The sequence below is a fragment of the Haliaeetus albicilla genome, chromosome 9, assembly GCF_947461875.1.
Source record: "Haliaeetus albicilla chromosome 9, bHalAlb1.1, whole genome shotgun sequence".
Lineage (NCBI taxonomy): Eukaryota > Metazoa > Chordata > Aves > Accipitriformes > Accipitridae > Haliaeetus > Haliaeetus albicilla.
The window spans coordinates 36,094,282-36,122,212 of record NC_091491.1 but is presented as its reverse complement, the minus strand read 5'-3'; the positions used below and the strand labels follow the sequence as shown (position 1 = coordinate 36,122,212).

The following is a 27,931-nucleotide window of genomic DNA, read 5'->3' as shown; positions in this document are numbered from 1 at the left end:
TCTGAATTTTAGCATTACCATGTTCCAAGGCAAAGAACTCTACAGAAATATTCTAGGAAAAAATACCTAACTGTATTTATTTTGGACATCACTTTCTAGTTTAATTTGATGCCTTTAGTGTTTGCATTAGAGTAACAACAATCACTCCCTCATTACCTTCACCGTAATGCTCCTGATTTTACAAACCTCCCCCATCACCTCACTCAGCTGTTGCTGGGTTCCTCGCACCCAAACTGGAGACCACTGTTCTGTTCAGTGAAACTCTACCAGTGCTGATTCCGAGTGCAGAGATAACCTTACTCGTGAACCCAAACAGACACTTTACTAAGTTTCTAGCAAATGCTTAAAAAGAGGTAAGCTTGTTTTCTCATTACCAGGACAGGCTTCTGGAATTGTTCTACCTCAAGGACATAAGATGCTGAGTCCAGTGTACAAAGAAGGGTGTCAGCACTACTAATTTCTGCTGCCAGGAAAGAGATGCTCCATATCACCCATGGCAGCAGAAGGGAAAGGACAGCAAGGAATACTGAAGGCCGTCAAATCCTTCCTCGGCTGCTACGGTTATTCAGTCTCCACACCTTGTCTTACTACCGTGAAAAAAGAATTAGATTTTCTCTCGAGGGTAGAATTTTACTGAGGATGACGAGGTAGCTGTGACAAACCAGAAACCTGCAGGGAAGCCACAGACCTGGTTCCTGTGCACTTCGGTAGCAGCTCTAATGCAACTGTTGTTAGAGCCTAATCTGCCTCCTGGTCCAATTCCTTATTCTGCAAGAGTAGGAAAAAAGTGATCAAGTTCCTGCTGTAGGCAGCAAAAGGGAATGATTGTGTAAGGAAGTTCAACATGCATGCCTCCCTTAATTCATTAGATGAGCAACTTCCCCATGATACTCACAGCACAGCAGTAACATCCTAATAAATTCGTATTTTTAACCTTAAGTCAGGAAATCAATTTTTGGTACAGATTTGAAGTTGACGGAGACACAAATTAATGAGATTCTCCAGTATTGGTTTTCCTTCCTTTGAGCGTGAACCTGTAAGAACTTTGGTAAACACACTGAAAGGTTTTATGATTTCACTGCTTTATGGTTAAATAATTTTACATCCTCTTCTGAGAGGTCTCGCATCTGTTCAAAGAACTACTGCCTACTGAGTCACAGATATTTCCAAAGCCCTGGCCACACTCGACCACTGTTATTTTTCAGTCTCCAAAAGAAGCAAGATGATCATTAACCATAGCATCAGGGAAAATAAAATCCATGCTGCCTCACTAAGCTAACATTGCACATGCAATAAAAATAATCATTTCAAAAATTAGAAAATCATTCAAACAAGTTTATCTTCGACGTTTCCCATAGTTTCTCATACTACACTTAGCCATTTTTTTTGTGTTTCTCTTAACAAGGCTTGCATGAGATGACCTAGTTTATTTGCACTCCTCCCAAACTGTGAAGTAGAATGTGTTAACATAAACCAAATGGTCCCAGTCATTTTGAAACAAGCTTCTCCTCTGCCAGCTACTCACCCTCTGCCACCTCTGTCTACTGCCTTGACACTTTCCAGCCATTTTTCCCCCCAGGCCTTCGCTGCCATCTCCTTTGTTCTCAAATCTTGCCACCCCAAGTGCCTGATACCTCCCTGCTTTTTTTTCCTGGGCTGGTGCCACTTTCCTTCTTCTCCCTCCCAGGCCAAGTCTTGCCACCCCAAGCAGTTGGGTTCCACCTTACAACCGGCTGCTCCTCACCTCTAATGTCACCAAACATCGCCATGTGGGAATCAGTAGCTGAAGCTCCTGTGAAGCCAAGTGCTGCTCATCAAGCACATGGCGGCTGGCTCTGCCTGCTGTTTAAATGAATGCAGTTTGCTTCCCAGCCGTGCAATTGGCCAGCGAGCACAGCCCAGCAGAGACCATCGGTTAATACCACTGCTTCCCATCATGGGCCTGTAGAGAGTGACTGAATGCCCTGGACACTGGAGAAAGCCCGGCTTGGATTTAGTGCCTAAACACAGAGGAGCGGTTGACGTATCACCTATCCCACTGCTAAACAGGAGCGAGAGCTTCATATACTGATCTAGTGAAGGTGTCAGTGCCATCCCTGGCATACGGTATTACTCAGGTTACTATTTTCATCTTCGCTAAAGCAGTAACTATGGTAAGATAACAGCCCCAAAATTGCATAATATAACATGAGGAGGAAAAAAAGAAAAAAAAAAATCAAACAAGTAACTGCAGTGAGGAAAGGGCCTTTCAAACTTTTGTACTGTTGTGGCTTTGTTCTGCTATTCAGAAAAAAAATATTAAACAGCCTTGCAATAAGCTGCCTGAAGCAAGCTATTTTCGGGTTTCCTCTAGTTTAATGACTACTCATTTCCTCACTCCAGAGGCATACCTGTAAGTGCCACAGGCCATATAGGAGCAAATAAGCGCCTGTGGTAGTTAGGAGGAGAATATGCAGTGAACACTCGCCCATTAAGTGCAAGCCTGAAGGACAGATTGTGAATTGCCAACAGGGGATCCAAGGAGCAAATCATACAGAGATGCAAGAGTCCGCCATTCACAGAGAATAACTTTCACTTCTTTAAAATTACCTTAACTGCGCACTCCTATGTCAGAAGTTCACATTCAGAAAACATCATAAGAGTTTGTTTCTTTATTAAGCAAACTCTCTCTCACTTATCCTCAAGTTTAATGGATTTTGTGTCAGCTGTTGTGAAGTTTCAGAGGATCACCAGATAAATCCGCAGGAGCCTCAGGTCTTAGAGCCTGGGACCACAGACTACCACCATGCTAAGAACACAAAGGAACTATATCTAGTGTACATGACCCATGGTTATGGCTGTAAAATACATCTCACCCAGCACCTTCATGAATAATACATCAAATACACAGTAGTAGATTGGTCCACCATAGAAGGATTGCAAGGACAAAAACTTCAACATGCTTTTTCCTTTTATATGTGAAGACTGAACGGCTTGAGAAGGACACTAGAGAAACATGATGTCTTATTCCAGTACTGGCTACCAGAGATGGTTTCTCCTCACACTTCACGCTGCAATTATTTGAAATTCTTACAATGACAATGCTGTTCCTTGTATTGCAAGAGGTTTTTTCGCCACAAACATGAGCCTTTTCCCATTCTCTCTGCAACCACACTGAGGACTCCAGCTGAACCAGGTCAAAGGCTCTTTCAGCTGAACGTGAAACACCACAGCAAACTGCCACACAAGACGAAGGGAGGAGCTGGTACAAAATCGTGTTACCAGATTGAATTTGCACAAAAAAGCCCAAAAGGGGCAGCTGTGATGTGGCATACACCAGGTTTGATCAGACACTACCTATCCTCCAAAGGCAGCGTATCAGTCATGTCATGCCGGTGTCTATTTCCAGCAAATAAGAGAGTCAAAAAGCATGCTGCCAACTCACCCGTTAGCATGAAGATGGAGCCCTGGCCTAAGTCTAGTTTTGTTTGGGTTGTTAGGTATTTTAGGTAACTTATCTAGTCTTCACATCAGACTAAAAACAGGACAGAGAATGCAGATGAGATAGTACGCGGCCAAATGGAAAATGACAAAGGGCAACTGTTGCAGGAAGCTTGAAGTGTTGTGTAGAGATTTGGGGTTCTTAAATACCTACCATCTGAAACTGCACAGGTGTCTACAGTTGTTGCTCAGGATAACTAGAAAAAAATACCAAAATTTCTTACTGCCACTCAAAGCCTATCATTTCCAGGAATACGCAAGCTCAATAAAATGCAACAGAGAATCGCTGCTCATCAAGAACACATCCTGCCTCATATCCAGCCACACACTGCTGCACAAGACAGCCCGGAACCAGAAGTCACAAGCAAGGAAAACTAATTCAATCCCCTCCATGCAAATACAACGCTTCATGTGCTGGACTGAACAACGCAAAGACTCGGTGTCTGTCCCAGTTACCACACGTCTCCACCTGCTCTCTTTCCTTAATTTGTTGGGTAAACTGACACCACCACCCCCCAAGCCATAACTGAAAATTGTAATTAACAAGATGACAATATATGAGGAGAAATCTGGTCTCAATCAGTGTTGAATTCTTGTGTTCTTCCTCATTGAGAAAGGAAGGTAAATTTCATTCTGAATTTTGCACAAATAACTGCAACCATTCAGCATGGCCTCCCAGGATTTTGCTTTCACTAGCATGATAAAAAAAAAAAACAAAACAACACGCATTTCCTAAATGAAATAAAAAAATAAAGGAACACTCTAATGACCGGGAGCCCAAACTGCCATGGCAGGTAGCCAGGATAACACAAGATCGTGTTGCAGGCTCTGAATCTACACCGACTTCCATGCAGCTTGTTCCCCGCTTCTTAGGGGAAGACCACCGAAAGCCACTTGCCTTTGCACAGAAGTATAACTCTGACCACACATTCTCCGAAGGATCACAATTGTAATGTGCCTCAGTCTGAAACTCGACATAAAAATGAAAAATGTGCTATGACAAATATATGTATCAAATATAAAGCACCAGAAATTCTCTCCCACAAACACACACACTTATTTTAATCTCAAATAAATTGAAGCATGGTACTGCAACCATCAAATACTACTGTTTAACTGGTTGGAGGCTGCTGTTGAATAACGCAACACATTAGCTCCCAAACAGGAATACATTTTTTTGCCTTAAAATTTTATGATTTTGTCCAGCTCAACAAGGATGAGGACAACGGGAAAGACTCCAAAATATCAAACAAAAATTGCCACCCCAACTTACCATCTCCAGAACATATGCCAGGAATAGACTCCTCTACAAGAGGAACTTTGTCTTACAGATTGTCCAAAATTCTGACAAACGGGCAACCAATCTTACATGCTGCCCCACAGATGGGGAAGATCACTATTTAACAATTCACTAGTCCACGCCTAACAGTGAAACTAGTGTATCCTGTATACCCATGTTACTGAATGTCATCTAGAAATTAATGTGGTGAATTAATTTAAGCAAATATTCCCCTAGCTCTCAACAGTTTTCAGTGAAACCATTAAATGTTCTTACCGAGTCCATTGTGAGCAAACACATGCTGAGAGATTACCTTTCCCTTCCCACTTTGAAACCTGCACACTGCATGTTACTTAAGTAACCGTCCTAGGCCATTCATTCTCAACTAAAAAAAAAACCCTGAAACTGGCTATTAAACAGACACACCCACTGCAATCCGAAAGGACAAAAAATAATTTCCTTCAATTGTGGTGTAGAGATAAGGTACGAGTAAGAAAACACTCAAATACAGTTTAGTTTAATGAAAGTAAAATGTTTCACATATCCTCCAGCAATAACCCCCAAAAGATCAATCTTCACAGCCTTTACTTCAATAGTTTCTCACTCCAGGGCCGTTCCCAAAGCCAACTCAATTCTTCCCATGAGCTGTCTTCCCTTCAATGATACCTACCCTCTCCATGCTTAAAATCTACGCCAGTTTGTATTTCTGTCAATTCCAGCCTGACCTGCTCACCAAACACAAGAAACCATCTCTTATCAGATCTGTCCACAAGCCACCCAAACCTTTACGAGATTTTCTCCCAGTAAAGGCTGGGATCAAAGCCAATCACACTGTCAGCATGAACTGACACAGAGGAAGTCAATACAAGATGGGACTTCTCAAGCTATGAAGTACATTTCAACACCACAAGTGGTAAATGAAAACAGAAGCCCTTGCTCCTCTGGGAGCCACTTATTTTCATAAGTGAAGTCTGATTTTAAAAGATCAATTGTTCTGGGTCACAGTCAGATCTACACTTCAATATCTGTAAGATGATTACTATCAGTTGAGGACAAGACACTATTTTGAAAACATCGCGATGTGAAGAAACCGGACCTGGAGATACCCGAGAAAGGCATAGATCTGGCTATAGTTTAATGTCTCACCTATGACCAGGGTCCTAAAGAGCCTTCCTTACTCCACTGTGTATCAAAATCCAAGTAAGAGTTCACTGCGTAACTCAAACCCCACCTCGACGCTCCAATTTTGGCTTAAATCTGGGCAGCAACAAGAACAGTATCCTCTTCTCTAGCTATTTCCAAAACCCTCATGATGGCATCACTAGAAAGACAATCCGGGTCACATTTCTAACACGAAGGGACACGCTGGTTGCTTGACCCAAGCTGCCGCTAAACTTCACACTGAACAGAGTGAAAGCAGGACACAGACAAATGCAGCTGAAAAACACCATTACAAGGACTGCGCTTAGGAACACTGATGAGAGTCACCATTTTAATTACATCACACTTATATTTCCATACTATTTAAATAATTATTTGCATATAATTTATTTCAATTATTTGCATGCCTATCATAGGAGTTTGGACATTTTATTAAAAGGTAAAATAAATAGTATTTCACACAAAGCAATTTTATAGGAACCTTGCAGTGAATTAATTATAAGTCAATATAGTGAACCACAAAATAAAAATTACCCCATAAATAATGAGGTCCCTCAGTCTTCCCATGCCACCCCCATTCCAGTAATCATACTGGTTCACCAAATACTAGAAGAATTTCCACCATTCAAATTAAACAGAGTGCAACTATTTCTTTTACACACATGAATCAGCATCTGTATCCACAGAACATCAAAGCAGACAGCAAGTCAGCAGTCAGAAAGTCATGGAGTGTTCTGGTATGTTTGGACAGCATTCAAAATGTTACAATCTTTCCACCTCAAAATACACACTGTAAAAGAAAAAAAAAAGGGGGGGTGGAGGGATCAAAAATATTCTTGCTCTGCCTTCTCCTGCTTGAGTTGTTCACAATCGATTTTTATTACAACATTTCTAACAATAACATTAAAAAAAAAATCATACCAACAGTAGGGTCAGAAGGTAGAAATTGGTGGATGTTCCACAGAGAATCTACTTTGGTATTAGACTTGGATAAAGGTGAATGGGTTGGGGGAGCTGCTTGTTAAACTGGAAATGGATGAAGTACAGGTTTTTACTGAGGAAAGCCAACACGAGAGAGGGAAGGGACAGGTGTTAAGATTACTACCATCAAAACTCCAGCAGTAAGGAGGAGCTTGAATGGAAAACAGCACAGCATTATTTCATGCTGTCCTGGTTTCAGCTGGGATGTAGTTGGCTGTCTTCCTAGTAGCTGGTACAGTGCTGTGTTTTGAGTTCAGTGTGTGAAGAATGTTGATAACACTGATGTTTTCAGTTGTTGCTCAGTAGTGTTTAGACTAGAGTCAAGGATTTTTCAGCTTCTCATGCCCAGCCAGGGCACCTGACCCAAACTGGCCAACAGTGTATTCCATACCATGGGACGTCCCATCTAGTTTAGGAACTGGGAAGGGGGGGGCAGGGATTCGCCGCTTGGGGACTGGCTGGGTGTCGGTCGGCGGGTGGTGAGCAATTGCCCTGCGCATCATTTGTACATTCCAATCCTTTTATTACTACTGTTGTCATTTTATTAGTGTTATCATTATCATTATTAGTTTCTTCTTCTCTGTTCTGTTAAACCGTTCTTATCTCAACCCACGAGTTTTACTTCTTTTCCTGATTTTCTCCCCCATCCCACTGGATGGGAGGGGAGTGAGTGAGCGGCTGCGTGGTGCTTAGTTGCTGGCTGGGGTTAAACCACGACACATGTTTTTTTGTTAAACAAGCAAAACAATCCTGAATACAAATTCACGAGATGAGAGATAGGTGGTAGTCAACAGAATAACTTGCAAATTTCAAGAAACAAATATAGCCGATAAACATCTAGCGGTATACACTGAGGGCAAGATGTGAAACCATGAAAGAAAAAGAGTTAGGTGTATCTTAGGGTAAAACAAAACAAAACAAAGCATTGATAAGAACTCTATCAAACCAATCTGAAGTATACCTGACGCAATTTCTAAGTTTCTCTTAATTTCAACCAACTTTTATATTAAAAAGAGAAATACTGGCATCTATTTGTGGAACTACACTATGTGGCCCTTGTACCTTCTATTTTTCTCTCGCTCCAATTGGTAAAACCAGTGATCGTGAAAGAACACGTACTCGATCACACAGGGGACACTATTACCTTTTTTAGGCCACCAGTGACCAATTTTGACAGGAGAGATTTCTGTCTGTATTTTCCAGTGCAAGTAGATTCATAACATTCTTCAATATATTGGGATTTTATTTGCTCATGTTTAACAGCTTGACAGCATAGACAAGTAATAAATTACTCTCTTACTTTTGGATTTAAATCTAGACTATGACTGGGTTCCCTAGTAGCTTAGAACTGCACTACACAAAAAGAGCACTTTTTTTTTTTTGAGAATTTTATTGAGATGCATTCATTTTTAAAAAAAAACAAAACAAACAAACAAAAGACCAACCAAACAAAAAAAGCCACAAAAAAAACCCCAGCTCCCACTGTATCATAAGCATTAACGGTCTTTCAAGACCAAATCCTGCAGGTGTGTAAGGAGGAGACATGAAAACCTTCTACAATTTGGGAATCCCCCTACAACTGACCCCACAGTACAGGGAACTCCACACTGTTTGGACAACATTTGCTCTGCAGTTGCAGCTCACTACCACCAGTCCAATATATGCTCACCACCTAAAGCAAAAGTGTAATTAGTGGCCTGATGCAAGGGTTTCAGTAGCCATGTTTGTTCTGTCATGTCCTTTCAGCAAGCATAAGTAGATAAAATCCTAAAACATTGAATACTGTTATACAACTACCTCCTTGTGAAAATATATTCAAAAACTCTCCCGTCATTTCATTTCCACTGCTCATTTCATTTGCCTTGCTTCTACTCATCATTCCACTACCTTCCTTCCTAGCTCTGGGATTTATTAACTTGAGTAAAAGTGATTTCAGTATTTCTACTAAAGCAATACTCAGCAGATGTCTAGCATCTATATTTATACAACTCTAGAACTGATAATAAACATGATTTTTGTATTGCCACACTACATTTTTTAATGAGACATCATTCCTTGTCTGTGTTTACCAAGAATTATGTTGGCCACAACTGAGTCCTTATCCCATATTATTATACCACATAACAAGAGTTTGGAAGGCTGAATGGAAACTTCTCGTCATATATGAAGGAACGTGTAATGGCTAAGGACTGGCATTATTCTCCGAGTCTGTGGACAGCAGGGCTACCCAGACGTATGCAGTAAGGTATCTGAGGGGAGGGAGATGCCTGAGAAGGCATTAGGTGTAAACGCTCAGACTTCAGAGCTTATTTCCATCCAGATCCCAACCACAGTGACTTTCACAGGACTGTGCCAAAGACATTTATCCAAGACTGAGTGTGTGGTTCCTAGATGATGTCAGATGTCTGGGCAGCCAGCCAACTTCCTATGGAAGTGATTTCAATATTGCTGAATTTCAATCTAATTGTATTTATCATATGATTACTTACGTAAGGAGCCAGCAGCTTGCATAGGTAGCCCTTATTTTTGAATCTAATAAAATAAAATATGTTTTGAAAATACAAAGAAAGAGATAGATTGAGGTAAACAGAAATCGTATTTGAATTTCATGCCTTCCTCTAAAGCCACTTATTCCAGAAAAGAACAGATGTTAGCCAAGACAAATTCCATCCTTGCTCAACTGGGACTTAGCCTATGATGCAAAGCAGAGTATTTTCTCACCTGCAAATTTACAATTGTTCCATACCCATAATTATACCCTAAACGTAAAGCCTTGCCCCTTCTACTCATGCTTCATAATAGGTTCTCACTGCCCCAAGGCTCTTCACAAAATTTGTTCCTTTTTTCCCTTTGAGACCTTTCTCTTAAACCTTTTCTGTGACATTCAAAAAACTCCATCCAACCAACCAAAAAGCCAAACAAATTTGAAATCCTATTCACCTACTGCCTCATTTTTTTACTGAGGTTACAACTGCACACAATCAAGCACAACTAAGCCCTGTCTGAGACCAGACCACTGACAGATCACTGTCCCACAGGCAATAAGCAGTGCCACATCAGGTGGCACCATTCTGTAATGCACTCATCATCATAAAATAGTTGATTGTTAACAAACAGAAATAGGAAGCTGGTGAAGTTCCTACCATGTTGAAGCAGGGCACTGAACTTAATGCATTCATGTAATCAGTGCTCAGAGCATTCAGAGATTAATATGCTCCGAGATATGCTTTGAAAGAGAAGAGAAAGAAACAGAATTAATGCAACTCCTCCCCTTCCTCTATGCTCTTTCGGCCCCGGTCTCCTTCCCAGTCCTCAAAAGAAAATATGCATTCGCAACACCCCAGTTCAGATTTCAGATTCTGGCAGACTGTTTCCAAGGTCTTTGCTGTCCTTTCTGATCACCCCTCTCTCCTAAATAACAGCTCAGAAGTTGTGACAAACAACAACAGAGGAAGGACAGCAGAAAAGGCTCTGTCCTTCAGCAGTGCCTTCAGGATTCACCCTATGGCTGAAGGACTATATTAACCATAATCAGATTCCCTTTCTGTTCACTGCAATCTCACAACTTTTCCACAGAAATCTCCAATTTGTTTCTGTAAATGAAATTTGGACCATTCTCTAAAAATGCAAATACAGCAGACAAAAAATAAAATAAAATATTAAAAAAGACAAAAAAAAACAACAACAAGAAAATGAATCTTTTCCTCTGTGGTATTTTTTGCACAGGACATATCTGCAGTAGTGTTAATCACTCATCACTATGAAGTATATTGTGAAGCAAAGTGTTTGAAAGCATTCTTTATTATACCAGCCAATGTTTAAGTATCTCAATCCTTTAATCTTCATTAAAAGATGTTTTGTCATAATTTGTTATGTATGTCACAAACATTAGGTGAACATTAACATATTTTATCTCAAAGCTTGTTCTGCTATCTGTACACTTTTGCTTGCACACCAGTTAGTGCTATTTTGTCATTTATAGCTTTTTAGTAATATTACACACAACCTCTCTGCAGTAAATGGTTCACTAGCCTGAACAGTCTATTGTATTAGAAATGCAAAAATTAAGGTTGCCTTTGTCAGAATTATGTTTTACAGAACAGCCCCACCCAACACAAAAAAAAAAAAAACAAAACAAAAACAAAAATATCCCCACCCCTGAAACAAAGGTCACATCTTTGCCAAACTTCAAGCACATGTTCTCAAACAGGAAATAAAGCTTTTCAAGAAAACTTTTTAATAGGTAAAAAGAATGACTTACTACTTTTCCTTGCTGCTGTTGCTATCCCAACAGCTGACCTATTCCAGCTAATTTGGCAAGAAAAGGGAGTCCACTCGATACAAAACTTATCATGAAATATTTCAGCCTACTTATAAAAAAAAAAAAGTGATCCAATTTCCCAAGCTTAGTTGTTTTCACAAAGCTTTTCCCCACTGCAACCACATTTCCATTGGGATCATAACCCTAAGCAATCACATGAACAACTGAATTACTGCGAGGGCCATGACCCCACTTGCAGCTTCCTTCACCCATCCCAAGTCACCACCTCTCATTAGGGGAAAGCCCTGTGACGGGGCAGAGGGATGGACAACCCTACGCGCAGGAGACCCTGATATTCTCCATTTACAACATCAGGGAACAAAAAGTATTTTCAAGTTTTGTCAATGATTGCCATGATTCAGCCCAAATCAAAGTCTCAAACAAAAGCAAACCCGAAAAGTGTAGGAATCAAGGTCTACAACTCCAGACTGGCTTTTACCCATGGAAAACGCAAGCTGTGACAAGCCTTGTTTTGGCAAATTCTAACACAAATCGCCACCTCTACTCCAGCCCATACTCAGTCACTTGCAGTTATTTTGGTGTTGCCAATGCTCATGTATGGAGTGGCTCACACATATATTTATTGTATGATTCTTCTGGTAAATTAGTATAAGTAATGTCTATATAGTGGCAACCATCTTTTAAAGTATCAATAAATAGAGCCTTACAGGATTCCAACCGATGAAAATAGGATACCAGATCCAAATACTGTGCTTTTAAAATACTTCTTGGTTAAACAAGATGTTAAGAAAAATAGGCCATGAATATAGCCTAGAAATCCTGAACCACCTCACAACACAACAGTCACACAAAGGATGCTTCACAGGTAAACACAGAAGAGCAAGCATTTCAAAAATTGTCCGGTTTGGTTTATAATTGATTTTGTTAACCCACATTTTGCTTTTGACTTAGCATATTTTGGGACCACAGTTATGCAGCAAAAAAAATAGATGTCATTTTTAGCAATTTATAACCACACAGATATGCTCCTCTTAAGAGCAGGCCCAAGGCTGTATGCACAGATCTAATTCTGCTTTCTCTGCATATACATTATGCAATGGAATGTGATAAATATGTAACCATGAAGTCACACACTATATTGCAAATAGGATACAGTATTCTTCAGTGACCCAGGAGAAGGCAGGCTACACCATGTACTATCTGTGATTCCTTTTTTCTTTTCCCCCCTCATTTCACTTTCATAATGGTCCAGCACTTACTTCACAGACTTTTTATACCATCTCCTCTCTAAGGTATGTAAATAATTTAGTCAACAGTAATGCATTATGCAATTTATTTTCAGCCAACAGCACAGCCCTCGTTAGGTGCAATTCATGGGAAGAAGCAGTTAATTATGGTAATTCATCTGCAGACCTAGGTGAGCAATTTCACTGTTATTCTGCTATACTACTTAATATGCATATGCTGTATAAGAGCAGTTAAATGGCAACTTTCAAAACTGACATCCCAAGCCCTGATTCTATAACAAGCTCTGAACCTGAGCTTTAAGGCAGAGCTACAGTAAACACTGCTTCTGGGAGGCGAAGGAGTCAATTTACACAAAACAACTTGCAAGATCAGGGTTTAAGGTAGTCTACTGAATAGACCTCTACAAGATCCTAGAAATAATTCTATGCTATTGTATTGCACTATTTGCAGAATGGTATGTGATCATATAATTAGAGATCATATAGTACATTCACACAAAGAATACTTTAGGGCTTGCCGGGGGGCGGAGGGGGAGCTCTTTTAAAAAAGAAAACTACATTATCTGGAAATTCAGAGCTATTAACAACTCAGAAATGCTACCAGAGAGTTTTTCCTTCACAAACTTTAGAGGAATACATTTCAGGTCTGATTTCTGCCTGAGGAAGAATTAGTTCCAAACAAAACCAGATAAGGTTTTCAGTCATTAAGATGTTAAAAGTCCAAACAAAGTATTTAGGAAAATAATCTGAAATATGTGTCAATATGAAACAAAAAAAAAAATCATTTCTAAGCTGCAGCCCTATGATCACAATGACGGGGAGCAAAGATGGCATTTGGTTCAGAACTAACGCTGAAAGCAGCGCTCTGGACAGGTGCAAGAAAAATACTATTGGTTTGGGAGCTAAATCAGAGGAGAGGAGACAACGAAGGGCAGGTCTCAACTAGATGCAGGAGCATGGCAGGTTCCTGGAGAAGCGCTGTGCTCAAGCACAGACTGGTTAACCCCTCTGTTTGGGAGAAGGCTCCAGCCTCTTCTCCTCTTGACCCAGGCTGGAGTCTGTCTGGACTGTCCTCCCTGTGAAACCTCCCCGGGGGCAGCTCAAGCAGCAGCAGCAACAGCAGCAACCTGACGCAGCACCCGCTTCCCTGGGCGTCTCGGCACATGCCTTTCAGCAGCCTTGAATGAAAGAAGAATCCTTGATCTTGGGGCTCTTCTTCGCTACACCTTGCCTCCACCCTTCTGTGGCCTGTCTGCAGACTCCAGAAACCGACTGCTAAATGATTCAGCTTGCGTAGCTTTGAAGAGCATACCACTACCGAAGGGCAGCCTTCTGCCAAATCCCTGCCCTCCCGAGTGAAGAGCGTTAAATAGCGCAAAAATCACTGAAGCTCCACTCGCCTTGGAGAACAGGCAGCCAACTCAGCCAGGTTTGTATGTGCAGCAGTGGTCTTCAGCCATAAACAAAACCTAGAAACCTGTAAAACCCCCCTCAATTAAAAGCTTAAAGTTGTAATAACTTTAGATAGTTACTGCTTTAATGATAGAAGGCACAGAATTTTTACATGAGCATCTTGAAGGTCTCAGTGGAGCACAGGTCCAAGATGCACGCGCACAGACATTCAGACAGTTTTAATTTTAACCTTACGTGCTTTGATACAGCCGCAGGACTAAAACATTAGTGGTCTCTAGCTTGTTTATGACTGACTACATATGCTAGAATGTGTTTTGCCAAAACTCATAGCTAAAATAAAAACCAGCGTTCAAACAGCACAAAACATCGTAAACCAAATAAACAACACATTGCAAATATTTAAGACTTCCAAGCAAAGGCTACTTCCGTAAATTTCAAAGTTTAAACTGGCAACAAAGCATTTCAGACACTGAAACAAATGACTGGCTAAAAAACGCTACCCCGTCGTCATCGTCATTTTAAACGGTTCATTTTTCTGTTCTCCTGAAACACGCACAGCACTCAAATTATAAGTGAACAAGTGTACATATCCCTAGCCATTTAAAACAAAAAAAAAAAAGAAATGGAAACATTAAATTTAAATCTTTTTGCTTAACCCAAGACTACAAAACTGTCAGCCCCGAAAATGAGTTTTGCAGAGCCTTAATGCATCTGAAAATGGCTTACTTGCTAAACATGACAAGCAAATTCCGAAATAAAGGGAAACCCTTTCCCTCAACACGCACACTAATATTTTTCTTTCCTGGAGGTTGGATCATTTCCAGAGAACCTGAACTGACTTCAATGGAACAATAATATATTTCTTACAAAGAACATGTAGACTGCCTCAGAATACAAGAAAATGGTTCAACTAAGAAAGGGCTTCACTCAGCTCTTCTAAAAATACCCAAGGATCACACTTAAAAGTTGGGGGTTTTTTAACAATTAGGGCTTGATTACACCAACTATATCTGCTGATATATAGATATGTATTACACTAAACAGGAATGAGACTCTTTCTGGAGTCATTCCAAAAAAATGCGAACGCGCTGTAAATTCACACTTTTAACTTCAAGCCATGCTACCTAGCGACTGTAAATACATTCTTGTAAAATTTAAGGGATTTATTAAAGTGCTAGCAGGATTTTCTTTTTAAATTAACCAGAGGATACTTCTCAGTGTAGAGTACGGTGAAAATAAGAAAAGTCACAATATAAAAGCACGATTTACAATAGCAAAACCCAAATGTATACAACCTTAAGTACTATTCTCAAACTGAAGAGATTTCCCAAAATTAAAACACTCCCTTAAATTTCATTTTCCAGCAGACAAAAAATATCCAATCAACATAGGAAAATACAAAAATGTAACTGAAAGCGTGTGCTCATCAGTATCACAAGCACAACTGTGCTCGCCAGGACTACGATGTGCTTTAGGAGACACCTATACTGCCAGGGAAAACTCTCACCAGAAAGCAACGTCCTACGTTAGGACTGCACATCTTGCACAAGCATTCCTCTTGACAAGACCTGTAATGCTCTATCTGCCCAGGGTACACAGATCTGACAAGGAAAATACCACTGGTTCTCAATAAAGGGCATAAAAAAAAAATCTTCACACAAGCTTGTAAATTTGCTTAACTATAAATTTATAAAGAATAATTTAAGAAGTTATTAAGCAAGACTTGCCCAAATGAAATTGTAAGCACATGACAAAGATCATGTCACTACTTACGTCTACTTTATATATTGACAAATCCGAACAGTCAAGACAGTATGAGTAATGCATTCACTACATACAGAAAGGTTGGTGTCAGACTGGCTTAGCTATTAGCTGGCCCACTGCAGCCTGCGAAGATTTGTCTGATAGCAAAGCTGATGTAAGAAGTTCACGGCCCACCCTTACCTATTATAGATAGGTTCATTCCTATGGATAAGCTATGGTTTACTGCCACCTTCATGGTAACAACGCAGGCGTCTGTGGCGTCATGCTGTAAACTGGTTCAGCAAGACCACTTGGATTTTAATACCCCCCCAAAATAGCAGTAAGTTTTAATGCAATCCTTCCAGAGATGATGTCTGTAGGACCAAAAAAACCCTGTATCAGCATGGTGGAGGAGTCAATAAACCCTAGCAGAGGACAGAAACTTTCTTTGCAGACAGAGAATTTCACAGAGCTCCACCTGTACCTTTGTTGTGTGTCTCCATTCCATGGAGAGCAGGATCAGCTTAGGGGTCCCACCACCCCCACTCCCATCTCTGCCGCTGGGACAAGCAGCTGCTTGTGTAGCCATGCTCTGAAACCCATCCCTGAACTGGCTCCACCAAAAAGTTCAGCCTTTCCCTACCCCCAAAGAGCTGCCAGGGTCTGGAAAAAATACAGGCATCTTAAAACTTTATATAAGGTTGCATTTCCACATTACTAAAGACACAAACATGCCTAACGTTATGAACCAGGTAGCCTGATTTAAACATGATTCTTCATCATGTATGGACACTACCAGAAAATCTTTCCAACATGAGGGACCATGTTTTGTCCGACATAAAAAAGAAAACTAGAAGACAAGCACAAAGCCTATGGATACAAAAGGAGCACTTCCCTAAACTAGAAACTCCAAGTAAGCAGAGGCTGAAAAATAAAACAATAGCCACTTTACACTGCTACGCAGCCTTTCACCAGAAGATCTCAGGGCACTGAACTGGTCTGAAAAAACCCCTGTGAAGTATTAAATCACTGGTGCATGGGTAAATTTGTTAATCCATTTGCTAAGGTCACACAGTGGCAGAAATAGCAGATAATCCTGACACCAGCTTTCTGTCCTAGTCATTATGCGGACAGAAAAATCTTCAGTGATGTAAACTAAAAACAAAGTAAATACAGTTATCTGTTACATACAGGTATATTAGGTCAACCCAGAAAAGCACAATGTGGGTGTGGGGAGAGGAGGTGTGTCTCTGGGGATCCACCACAGATCTAGACAAGTCTATGAAAATTTAGACAGAGAGTTTATAACCAGACAGTAATTCCGTAATTCCCTCTATTCAAGCAGTCCCCATGAAGGGACTGTGTAGACAAACTGCAGCCATGCTCAAAAAAAAGAAGTCTGAAAACCTTGAACAGTAACCCACAGGATATATTCCATTACTGTATAGTACCCACATTAGGACACCAAAAGCTTGCCATTCATTCTGTATTGAAATTAAAGCAGTGTTTTACAGATGGCCAGTAAGCCACCAAAACTGGGGAAGCCTTCTAACACCAGCAGGCAGACAGGCACACAGCTGACATTGTCAACACGCAGTCAAGAGAGCTATGACAATTTCTACTAGCTTGAAAATTTCTTCCAGCTTTAGTGCCATTACATATGAAAGCATCCTGGTGATACACGCCATGGAGCTCTGACAGTTCAAGACCATTTTGGTGAATGCTCTTGTATTGGTATAAAATACACTGCAAGCACCAGTTTCCAAAGGGGAAAAAGCAAGACTATGAGCTGACAAAAAAAAAAAAAACAACCTTATTCTATGAATTAAAAATACTGAACCAGAAAATGAGTTACACTGGCATTATTAAGACGTACTAAAAACAACATAATAAAATCACCCGAGGCAGGGAAGACTAATCTTTCTGTTCTTCCTTAGGCAAAACTCACAGCAATTTCAATGGGATTCTCCCCCAGCTATGGCTGGATGACTACATCCACAGCATCCACGTGCCACGCTTGCTCCTGCAGCCACTCTCTATTGCATCCATCTTAGTTACACTACACATATCCTGATTACAGGGATTTATAAACAGCAAGAGTAATTTAGAGGTGATCCACAAAACTGTGACTTCAGTAGAGATGAGGTTCACTGTTATCATCTCAAGTGTCAACAGTTTTGCAGTAAGTAAAGGACTTGTATTTGAAAGACTTTCAAGCAAAAATCTTTTACTGACTTTCTCAAAAGCACCTCTTGCATTTGTCCTAAGCACATCTATTTCAGAGCCAGAATACAAGCCTGCTATCTATAGGTTTCACTGGGCAACAAGGTAAGAGAGAGTTTATGATGCATTAATCTCTTCCGTTTATTTTCTTAGGTTCTGGACAACAAGATACCAAATAAAACCAGTGTTTAAATATCAAGCAACAGAATATTTCGGGTATTACGCAGTTCCTAGATGTGAACTCTTTAAAGATGATCTTTCAACTCCAAAGTCACAGTTCCACACACTTGATCTGTGCAGCGCAGGACAAAGGCGCCTGTATGCACGTACCAGCTCGCAGTCTCAAAGCAGTGTTTGTTCACCCAGAACAATGGGGCATGTGACTTGTCAACACTACCCACAATAAAAACAATAAGATAAGGCTGCCACTGCTTTCACGATGACTTTTTTTTCCTAATTTTAAGTCACAATGGCAATAAAAATTTATTGCATAAAATCCCTTAACTTAAAAAGCCCAAAGCTAACTTGACAGTGCGCTGAGGTTTTCACTCAAACTTCCTCAGCTTTTTGCATTTGTACCAAACACTCGCACCAACTCCCCCCCAAAGCCTCCCTCAGACTTCATCAAGAATTGGATCAATGTTTTACGCCTAAAGCCAAGATTATTTTTATCAAATAAAGGCACCGCCAAAATTTGTCCTCTCTGTTTCCTGCCCTGCATGCCCGTCCCAGCTACCCCTCTGCCTGCAGCCAGGTCCCTCAATCCCCTCTGCTCGGTGTCCAGCTCGTTGCCAGCAGCACAGCCTGCAAAATGAGAATTCTTCAGCAATCCCGCAGGTTTCGCTCCACCACAGACTGGGGCTGCACCGTCCAAACCCATCTAACCCCTCTGGTTCAAGTTACTTAACTAAAGTTAGGAGAAATGGGAAGAAAGCAGAGAAAAAACAGAGAAAAGGAATGATAAGGCACCGATTTGGTTTAAAGAACTGACAAAAGAACGGATAGGCAGAATGCAAAAGAAAGGCCAAACTGACAAAAAGAAGAGAGAAAGCCCGGGGAAAAAAATGGGTGGGGGGAGATTAGAAAATCAAATAAAGCCTTAGGAAGGGGTAATAATAAAATGATGCAAACTGTCACGACTGAGACAAAACACCCCGGATTATTACATTAATTTGCCACATTTCGCGCTACAGCACAGGCAAGGAAGCAGAGCCAAGCAGAGGAGAGGGCACGACCACACTGACCGTTGGAAGGGGTTAATTTTAGAAAGAAAAAAGCAGTATGATCTCGCACTACTTGTCTTTTAATTACGGGGGGGGGGGGGGGGAGTGCGGCTTGGGGGGTTATTTTAATCACACAGAACAGCAGTAGGCCCAACAGCACCAGACCAACAAATGAAAGTAGGCAGCAATAGGCACATGGAAGTACATTACAGTTCCAAACTTTCACCATTTACAGTAACGTTAATGCAAATGAAATCCGACCTGATCTCTGAACATGTGTTTTTAGAAACAGTACATTTCTTTCTTTTCACCTTGAAAAAACTCCGTTCCACAAGCGGGTAGTTACAAACCACAACTGGGAAAGTGGGAGGCACATTAAGCACGCAAGTAAGATTTTACATATTCTAACACCATCAATGCAGCTTTCTGGAGCTCTTCAGCAATGTCCAACATACACAAGCCTTGCTGCTGGCACAACAGAGAATCTCATAATGGACGTACTCTTAGCCGGAGTCTGACACTGCATTTCACATACTCTCCGAGTCTCTCATATGAAGTCATCCACAGCGTCAAAGAGCAAGTCAAAACACATCAGAAGTGTTTTGCCTGGCTACCTCTGAAAGTTTCCATCCCCTTATCCTTCACGTTATTTTTTAAATTCTTCTTAGCATCTCTGTCAGTACACACAGAACCTTTAAAAGTTCAGTTTTGTGACCCAGTACATACAAGCAACCAGGATCTCTCTAACACGGCACCCCAGCTATGTCCCAGGCACAGGGACAATGAGAGGAGACCGACCAGAATATTCAGTTTGGTGCTTCCACAACCAGCCCACAGAACCACGCAGAGAGCAGACTGTTGATTTTTAAGACGTAAGCAACGCCCGTCAATTTTACCAGAAAGTAATATATCTGGGAGGGCATCTCAACAGGACGACCGAACAGTCAAGGAGGCTTTTTGTTTGTTTTTAATGGAACAGACTCTTAGAACTTAATTTCACGTGTATTTAGTCTGTACTATATGTACTGTAAGAAAGCATCTTACAAAGGGCCTCAATGAACTAAATAATCCATATCACAATAACCTTGCATGTGTAGACAGTAGAGGAACCAACTAACATGGACTTTGCCAACAGTTTAGATAAACACGTTGATATTTCTAATGTAATCAAAGGCCATTCAGAATCTGCCCTGGAAGACAGTCACAGAAATACAAAGCATTTTTCTTACAACTCAAACAATTGTGACAAATATTTACTATAATGGCAAAAGCTCTTAAAAAATAAAGTTGGTTTCTATTAATCAGCTACATTTAGATATCCATTCTTGCTATCAGATTAAGCTCACCAAAACTGCTTAGTAGGCTGTTTCGCTGTATTTTTGTTTAAGTTTTATCGCAATGCAACATATTGAAGTTTCATACTCCTGACTTTTTTCATCTTACACAGTGCTAGAAATTTACAGTCTAAACAAGACACACCAGATTGTGAAATTTAGTTGTGCATTTGAAATAAAGTGAAAAATCAGGTACCACGTCTGCATCAGCAAAACATTCGTGTTATACAGCAGGTACAGACCCCGCTTCTCTAAACCCCAGATCTGCTGCATTAGCTATAGGAAAACAGCTAATCTACTACTACACAAGATATGTTTCTAGCACAATTTATTTGATGTCAACATTAATAGATGCTTTGACAACACTGTTCCTCATTTTCCTCCATCCACATCTGTGCTAACTTTGCTTTCAAAGTACATTAAAAAGTATTAAATCTGAACAAACGTAACCCCAAAGTAAATATGTTACAGATTCACAAATATCATCATGGCAAAAATCCATATTTTTACAAAGCACTTCCTAATTAAAATTTATTGCGAAGAGCCTGTATTTAGGGATGCATGTTTGTGTTAATATCCAAGCAAAAATTTCTGCACTAGAGAAGAATGTTGACATCCGTACAAAAATTAGCTGTGATTCATTGTTTAACAGTTGTCTTCCCTTCACAGAACACCGCAGACTGAAGGACATATTGCCAAACTGAAAGCACCAATACTTCCTTTAACCTAATATAGGACAAATAAATACACTTCAACAGCTTCTAAATCTTGCACGTCCTACTTTTTTGACCCAGATCTCTTGTTATTTCCCCCATAGGTCTAGGCAATATCAAAACTATTTTTTCCCCACAAATTTAGACTTAACCTAAAAGAGGAAACGGTCTCATAATTTCTGTGAGCTAAACAGACCTGGAAGCAAGGGGGAGGGTCAACAGAAAGACCTATCGGCTCTGCTAAGATCAATTGGTATTTTAAGGTAAAACTTTCAGCCACACTTAACACTCTCTCAGCTGCTGAAACTAATGGCAAAAATCTCATTTGTTCCAACAGGACATGTAAGTTAGACCAATATCAATGATAAATGAAAAATAATTAAATCTTTTTATTACTATTTTTACAAGGCAAAAATGTATTTTCAGAAGTCATGCTGACACTTGAGCATTAATCAGCCTGTCCAAAAAACACAAAAGAGCTATAAAACTTGTTATTCTTCTCCTCGGCCAGCCTGGGCAACTTCTTCCAAGAAATCAAACTGTCTCTTCTTTGCCTGCTACTTTTAGGGAACCATCAGAGGATTGAAATTCACCTCGTGTGTGCTCACAATCAGGCAAATTCCCAGCTCAGAGTCTGCCTGCGATAGGTCATCCATGTGAAGAGCCTGAACTTTTAACACTGTTAATGTCAAATGGATGCAACTTTTAGGATAGGTTATATTTAGGGCTCTAAACCTTGACAATTTCTGTGGTTTTGGCACTGGGCACAGTATTTAGCACTACATTTTCATGAATAGTAAGTATTTGACCCTTAACTCATAACCTTGGAAAAACACTCCACGAATAGGCTGTACAGAGATCTTTTCTGTATGCTCTCTAGTCGCCGCCAGCAGGCACGTAGCTGCGTACAGAACAGGAAAGTTTCCAGAGTCACTTTCACAGTCCTAATTCATAAAAATCTACCATCGGCCTGACGTCAGTGGGGTTCAGTGGGAGCTCTGCATGCAGCCGGGGAAGCGACTGAATCATTCCCCAAACCCACCAACGGGTTAAAAGGGGCACTAGCATTAGCTGCAGAGACAGCTGCTTGCCCGCCTTGCCAGGTTGGCAAAACTATTGCCCTGCTGAGGGGGAAGGGAAGGCCTACTACTCACACCACACCAGCTAAAATTTCTAGCAATGCACCTCCAGCGATCTGAAATGACACTCAGTATGTCTCCATATGGCACATGGTTGTAGAGAGAGTCTCTGTAATACACGCTTACACTGAACAGATATTGAACTGAATCTCGGATCATAAAAGAAAAAAAAAGAAAACAACTGTTTTTTCTCTGGATGATTCCGATTTTTTACTGCTAGACATCACTAATGAACAAGATTGCTCCTTTGCAACATGGAGACTTAAGAATTACAACAATAAACACAAGTCAGAGTACACAACATAGCCTTTTACTAATACTGCTCCCAGAAAGAAACAGAAACTACACCCTAACGGGAGTTTGCAGAAGCCAGCAAACCACATGCAAGACTTGATTTTTAGAAACGCTAAGCACACACAGAGACTACCAACTTCACATGAAACTGTGGGGACCCAGCATCTTCGAAAATAGGACTGTATGAATATCTTACTTTACAGATGCAGACTCTTCTTAATAAGAGTCACGTTTGCACCAAGCAGAACAACAGCCCAAACCCAGGGGCTCGCTATCCGCTCCCACCACGCCGTGCTGGGCAGCTCTCTCGGAGCTGTGCGGGCTGTACACAGCACCACGAAGGGCCACGTGCCGGCACTGAACCAGCCCGAGCGCTACCAGGTTGATGCCTGGTCTGCATGCGTTACTTGTCCTGAAAAAAAGGACGCATTAGTCTGATAGCATATCTAGGTATGTTGCTTCTGGTATTCAAGCTAACCTGTTTAGAAAGACCTTAGTATCTCTATGTAGCACTGAATTACGCCACGTACGCTTACATTCAAAGACCAAGAGGGGACTCTTTGAAAGATGCCGCGTACATTGGCTGAGGCAATTCTGTAAAACTCCTCCTCATCACTTCGGAATTTCTTTCAGCATGTTTTTCAGAAAGCTACACCAATTCACCAAGCCTTTTACATTATTATTTCTACAGGTAAGAAAGTATTCTCTAAAGTCTTTCCAGCAGTCGGCCCATCCAAGAAAGCGAGCGAGCAGGGGTAAGGCGCAACACCTGCAATTTCACTCTGTGGCTAGTCAAGCCAGCGAGATCCTACGCACCCGACCGGCCTGTGCGTTTTCCCCTGCGGTCACGCACCCTCCAGCTTGGAATGACCACTTATTTCTTATCAAGGAAGAATTTTTGTAAGGCTCCTTAGCAATATAAAAAGGAGAGTCTAAAGGATGTCACAGAAAACTGTGGTAAAGTATTAAAAAAAAATCAATGTCTCGGAGGGCAAGCTGACTTACGGTTCTACAGATCCTTCAGAACCAAAGGAAAACTCAACTTAAGCTCAAACGCGGTCATTAAGACTCCAGGGCATTTTGTACAAACAATTTCAGCCTTGTTTTCATTATGAGAAGGAAGAAAAGGGCCTTCTCATCTTGGATGAGATACCACAAGACAGAACCCTAATGAGGGGAAGAAGTTCACAGTTTTCACCCAAACTGGCAGAGTGATTTCTAGACCAGACTTCCGTACTTTTTCACTCAACTTATCAACTCCCATGAAGTGACAGCTATGCTGCCTCATCTTCACTACTTCTTACCTCAAGTTAGCTAATTCAATTTTGCAAATTAAAAGAAAGCCAATATCTCCCTACAATTTCGTATGAAAAGATATCTCTTATTCCTCATTTCATTGTCATACTTTATCTCGGAGGAAACCAATTATGAGACGAATAAAGTGGTCTCCATCTATTCTGCCTGGGATCACTGGATGAACCTTTTTCTAGTAGACACTCTTTTCATTAAGCTACTTTACAGAAATGAAGACCATCTAACTTCATGGTCTACCTGCAGTGCTTAAAAAGCTGCATGTATTTGGGACAGGGGTAGCTAAATCAATAGCAGGAACATAGGAACATTTTCTTCACCACCTGTTAATTTGAAGGTACTATCTTAATCCTGCAATGCAACTCAAAAACACTGAAAAAAGCTGTCAATCATAGTTCCTAATGGAAAACTTCTGACACTTCTTCACCTAACACAAACACTTACATTTATATTTCAAAATGAACCTGCAACAAGTATATTGTCGCAGCAGTCACTTTTTGTAGGAGCCAAACATGCATAATTACAAAGTGCGCATACACACTTTCACTTCTCTCCCAACCTGCAGCTACTTGCATGAGCTGATGTTTAGGGCTTTAAATATAGTCATTATTACACCCTATACTCTGTGTGTGTACACATGCGCAAACACACACATTAAGCATGGTCAGTACACATAACAGTATCACAAGTCTCAATATAAACAACACTAGGTTAAAACCGAGTTGTACTTCAGTATGATACATTTCAGTATCACAAAATTGCAGTATTGACACAACACAGTCCTGCAGTACACCCTGTCCTTGCCCTCCTCTCCCAAGCGGAGATCGGACCACTTTACGACCTCCCTATCCCAGTTCAGAAGGGGAAGAGCTGGCGGCAGGTCTGTGTCTGTTCTTCTCTGCTTGCCAGTAGTGTCCTCTCCAGCAAGGTGTCAGAATTCACACCGGCACCAGGATCCTGAGCTGCTATGGGTCCAGGGGGGAGGGAAGAGACAGGCAAAGCTAGCAAAAACTGGGGGGGTGGCTATCTCTTGGGACTCCAGATGAGCAAAGGAACAGGATTAGCGAAGGAAAGGTGTCACGCCTGCCACTCCCTTAGCTTTCCCCAAAACGCTTAACGGCGCCGTGATACCAAAAGACTATCGCTGTCATGAAAGATTCACATCCTATTGCCCACCACTAATACAAAACACACTTAACTTCTGCGAGCAACTTCACAGACATCTGCAGAGCTAGACCGCTGATGTTCACAAAGTTGTGTGTGTTTCTTTACAGGACTTCCTGACTTCTGCACGATTACATCCTTGTAGGATGTGGGTCTTTACTGCCACTACAAAACTCGTAACAGCAAACACGTTCTGACTCAAATGTGAAGCCCATGTTAAATTAAATTCCAGAACCAAAATCAAGTTAGGTAAAATAACTCAGTTTGCTTTATATTATTCAGATCTGTTCTTCCTAACTAAAAAATATTACCTGAAAACAACATTATAAGCAATTTTGACCATTTCCCCTAATCCATCCAGAGCCTCTTTATGCTCAGGGCTGTAGCACTTTTTAGCATCCAACTCTTTCATGATGGGAAAATGACTATGAAGTACTGCTGTTGGGTACTTAGCACTTATATCATGCCTTACAACTTCAAAGCGTTACACAAACATCAATAATTACCATATATAGAGTAAAACTGAAAGAAGTATTCGTATAAAAAAAAAACTCACAGAAAAAAAAAATCATAACTACCTGTTTGAAGGGGAAAAAAGCTTAAGCAACAGAATCTCCTGTAATTATTGCATTCTTTATGCTACGCACATGCATTATGGCTGTGCACGTTTAAAGGAACAAAATCATAAACTCTTGCACAGTCTTAAAAAAAAATTAAAAAGCCCAAAAGCCAAACCCCAATTCCTTTCATACATTTAAATTACATTTCCTTCCCCTTTCCTCATGGAGTGAGAACTAAGTCTTTTCCAGGTGTTCTCAATAACAGTTTGGGAGGCATGCCACCAAGTTCCCAAGACACAGTTCCACATGAACCCTGTTCTCATGGAGAGAAATCCACCTTCCCCCAAGAAAACTTATGACAGTGACAGTGTACAGGCTCAGGTGATCTTAAGTAAATAATACAATACATTCCATTCCATTAGATCTTAACCAAAGGACAAGAAAGAAAAAAGATCACTATGAGAAACCACAGAAAGTTTTCTACAATCATCTATAGGGCACCACCTGCACCCCAAGCACCACCACCGTAACAGCGTGGCCCTTTTTTTTTTTTTCCTATGGCTATGAGGAAAAAAAAACCCTTCACACGCTCATCCACGAACACGTACCCACTTCCTTAAATTCAAGGACACACAAAAGAGTTTGCAGGATCAAATGTATTCTGAAATGTATTCCGAGAAGACGGACACATGCGTGTTAACCAAAGGAAGGCCCCAAATCCAGCATGAGCCTCATGCGGACAAGCCTTAAGGTTGCTCAGAGCAAGATGAGGGCCCAAAACTGCCCGGCGCACCCAAAAGCTCAGGTACAACTCAAAACCCAAACATCAATTTTGCAAATGGTGCCCTCTCCCTCAAAGGGGCACAAACCACAGCCCTGGTGAACACCTAAAGGGTAGAGACCGCCAACACCAAAGGACCTTGTTTGTATGCTCAACGTGTTCAGACATTTATTTTAGTACTGCAGAACAGGAAAGAGAATCAGACAAGCCCAGAATATTTTTTTTTTTTTTACACAACAAAGACTTGGTTCTCCTGATCATACCTCTCCTGCTTCAATAATAAAGGAGGAATACGTTTTGTGATCTCCCCCATAGATCAGTTAGGAATTTGATTTACACAGACAGGAAAACGAGGAAGTTGAGCACACTGGAGAGTAGTAAAAACTTCACCAGCAAACTTCACTTTCCTACACAGCGACCTACAAACCAAACTTTTCCTCCAGACTCACGTGTCATCTGCAGCAACAAGCCTCTGCCATAAAGCACATATAAAGTTTGCTCTTCGGGGGATAAAGCAAAAGACAAGGGAGGGGAGACTTTTATTCTCTCAAGCTGCCTTAGAAGGAAATTCGGTGATGAAAGATTAAATTCACCTGGAACAACACGATCAATTTAACCCTTTCGGGGGCACAACAATAATAACAAGCCACATGTTGTGCTATTGCAGGACCTATACCCTCTACCAAGAAAACGTATACATTGCATCAACCCTGCCAGCCTGTCTAGAAGATGCAATGCACAACTTGCACCAGGGTTTGGGAGGGGGATAAGCCTAGGCGAAGAGAATCCCCTATGAAGTGCAAAAAAGCTTTTTTTTTTTTTTTTTTCCCCCAAAAAAACTGGGCCCGCTCCCTACCACCACGGGCTATTTCCCATTCCGCCCAGAACTTTGCAGGAAAACTGATCAATAACTTGGCTGCTTTGCCCTGGGGGGGGACACACACACATCAGGCACTGCCCGTGTCTGTTTGTATCCCCCAAAAAACAAGGGCCGGGCCGGGCTGGGGGCGAACTCCGCCGGGCGGGGGAGGGGCGGCCGCCCCTCCCCCGCCCGGCGGAGTTCGCCCCCAGCCCGGCCCGGCCACCCCCCCCCCCCCCAAATTTTACCACCCCCCCATAAGTAAATATGCGGGGAGGGGGAGGGGAGGGCGCTTCTCCACACAAATCGGGCTAAAAATAGGCCGCTCGCCATGGCTCCCGTGTGCCATTCGCTGCCGAGGCCGGTGCCCCCCCCCCTCCCCTCCCCATTAAATCCTTAAAAAAAAAATATTTTTTTTTTTTAAATGAAGCCAGGTGGGGGGAGGGGAGGCCAGCGGCGCGGAGGGGGGAGGGGAAGGGGGGGTGCCGTTTGCTTCAAAAAAAACCCCCACAACATACCCCCCCTCCCCGCACCCCAGACCCACGGGAGCTCCCCCCCCCCCCGCACCCCACAAGCATTAATTAAAAAAAAAAACCCGGGGGGGGGGCCGCGGCAGGCGTTAGGCGGGCGCCCATCCCCCGCCCGCCTCCAACCGCCACAAACAGGGCGCCCTCCCCCCACCCACGCACCCCCCCCACACACACACCCCCCCACGCACCCCCCCACCCACCCACACCCCCCCCC

General features: G+C 41.6%; 1 protein-coding gene across 2 annotated transcripts in view; it reads right to left on the bottom strand.

The window, feature by feature from the left end:
* The window catches only part of TBL1XR1 (TBL1X/Y related 1), a 119,383-nt gene that overhangs the window by 91,151 nt on the left and 301 nt on the right, over window positions 1-27,931 (bottom strand). The gene's annotated exons all lie outside the window — the stretch shown is intronic.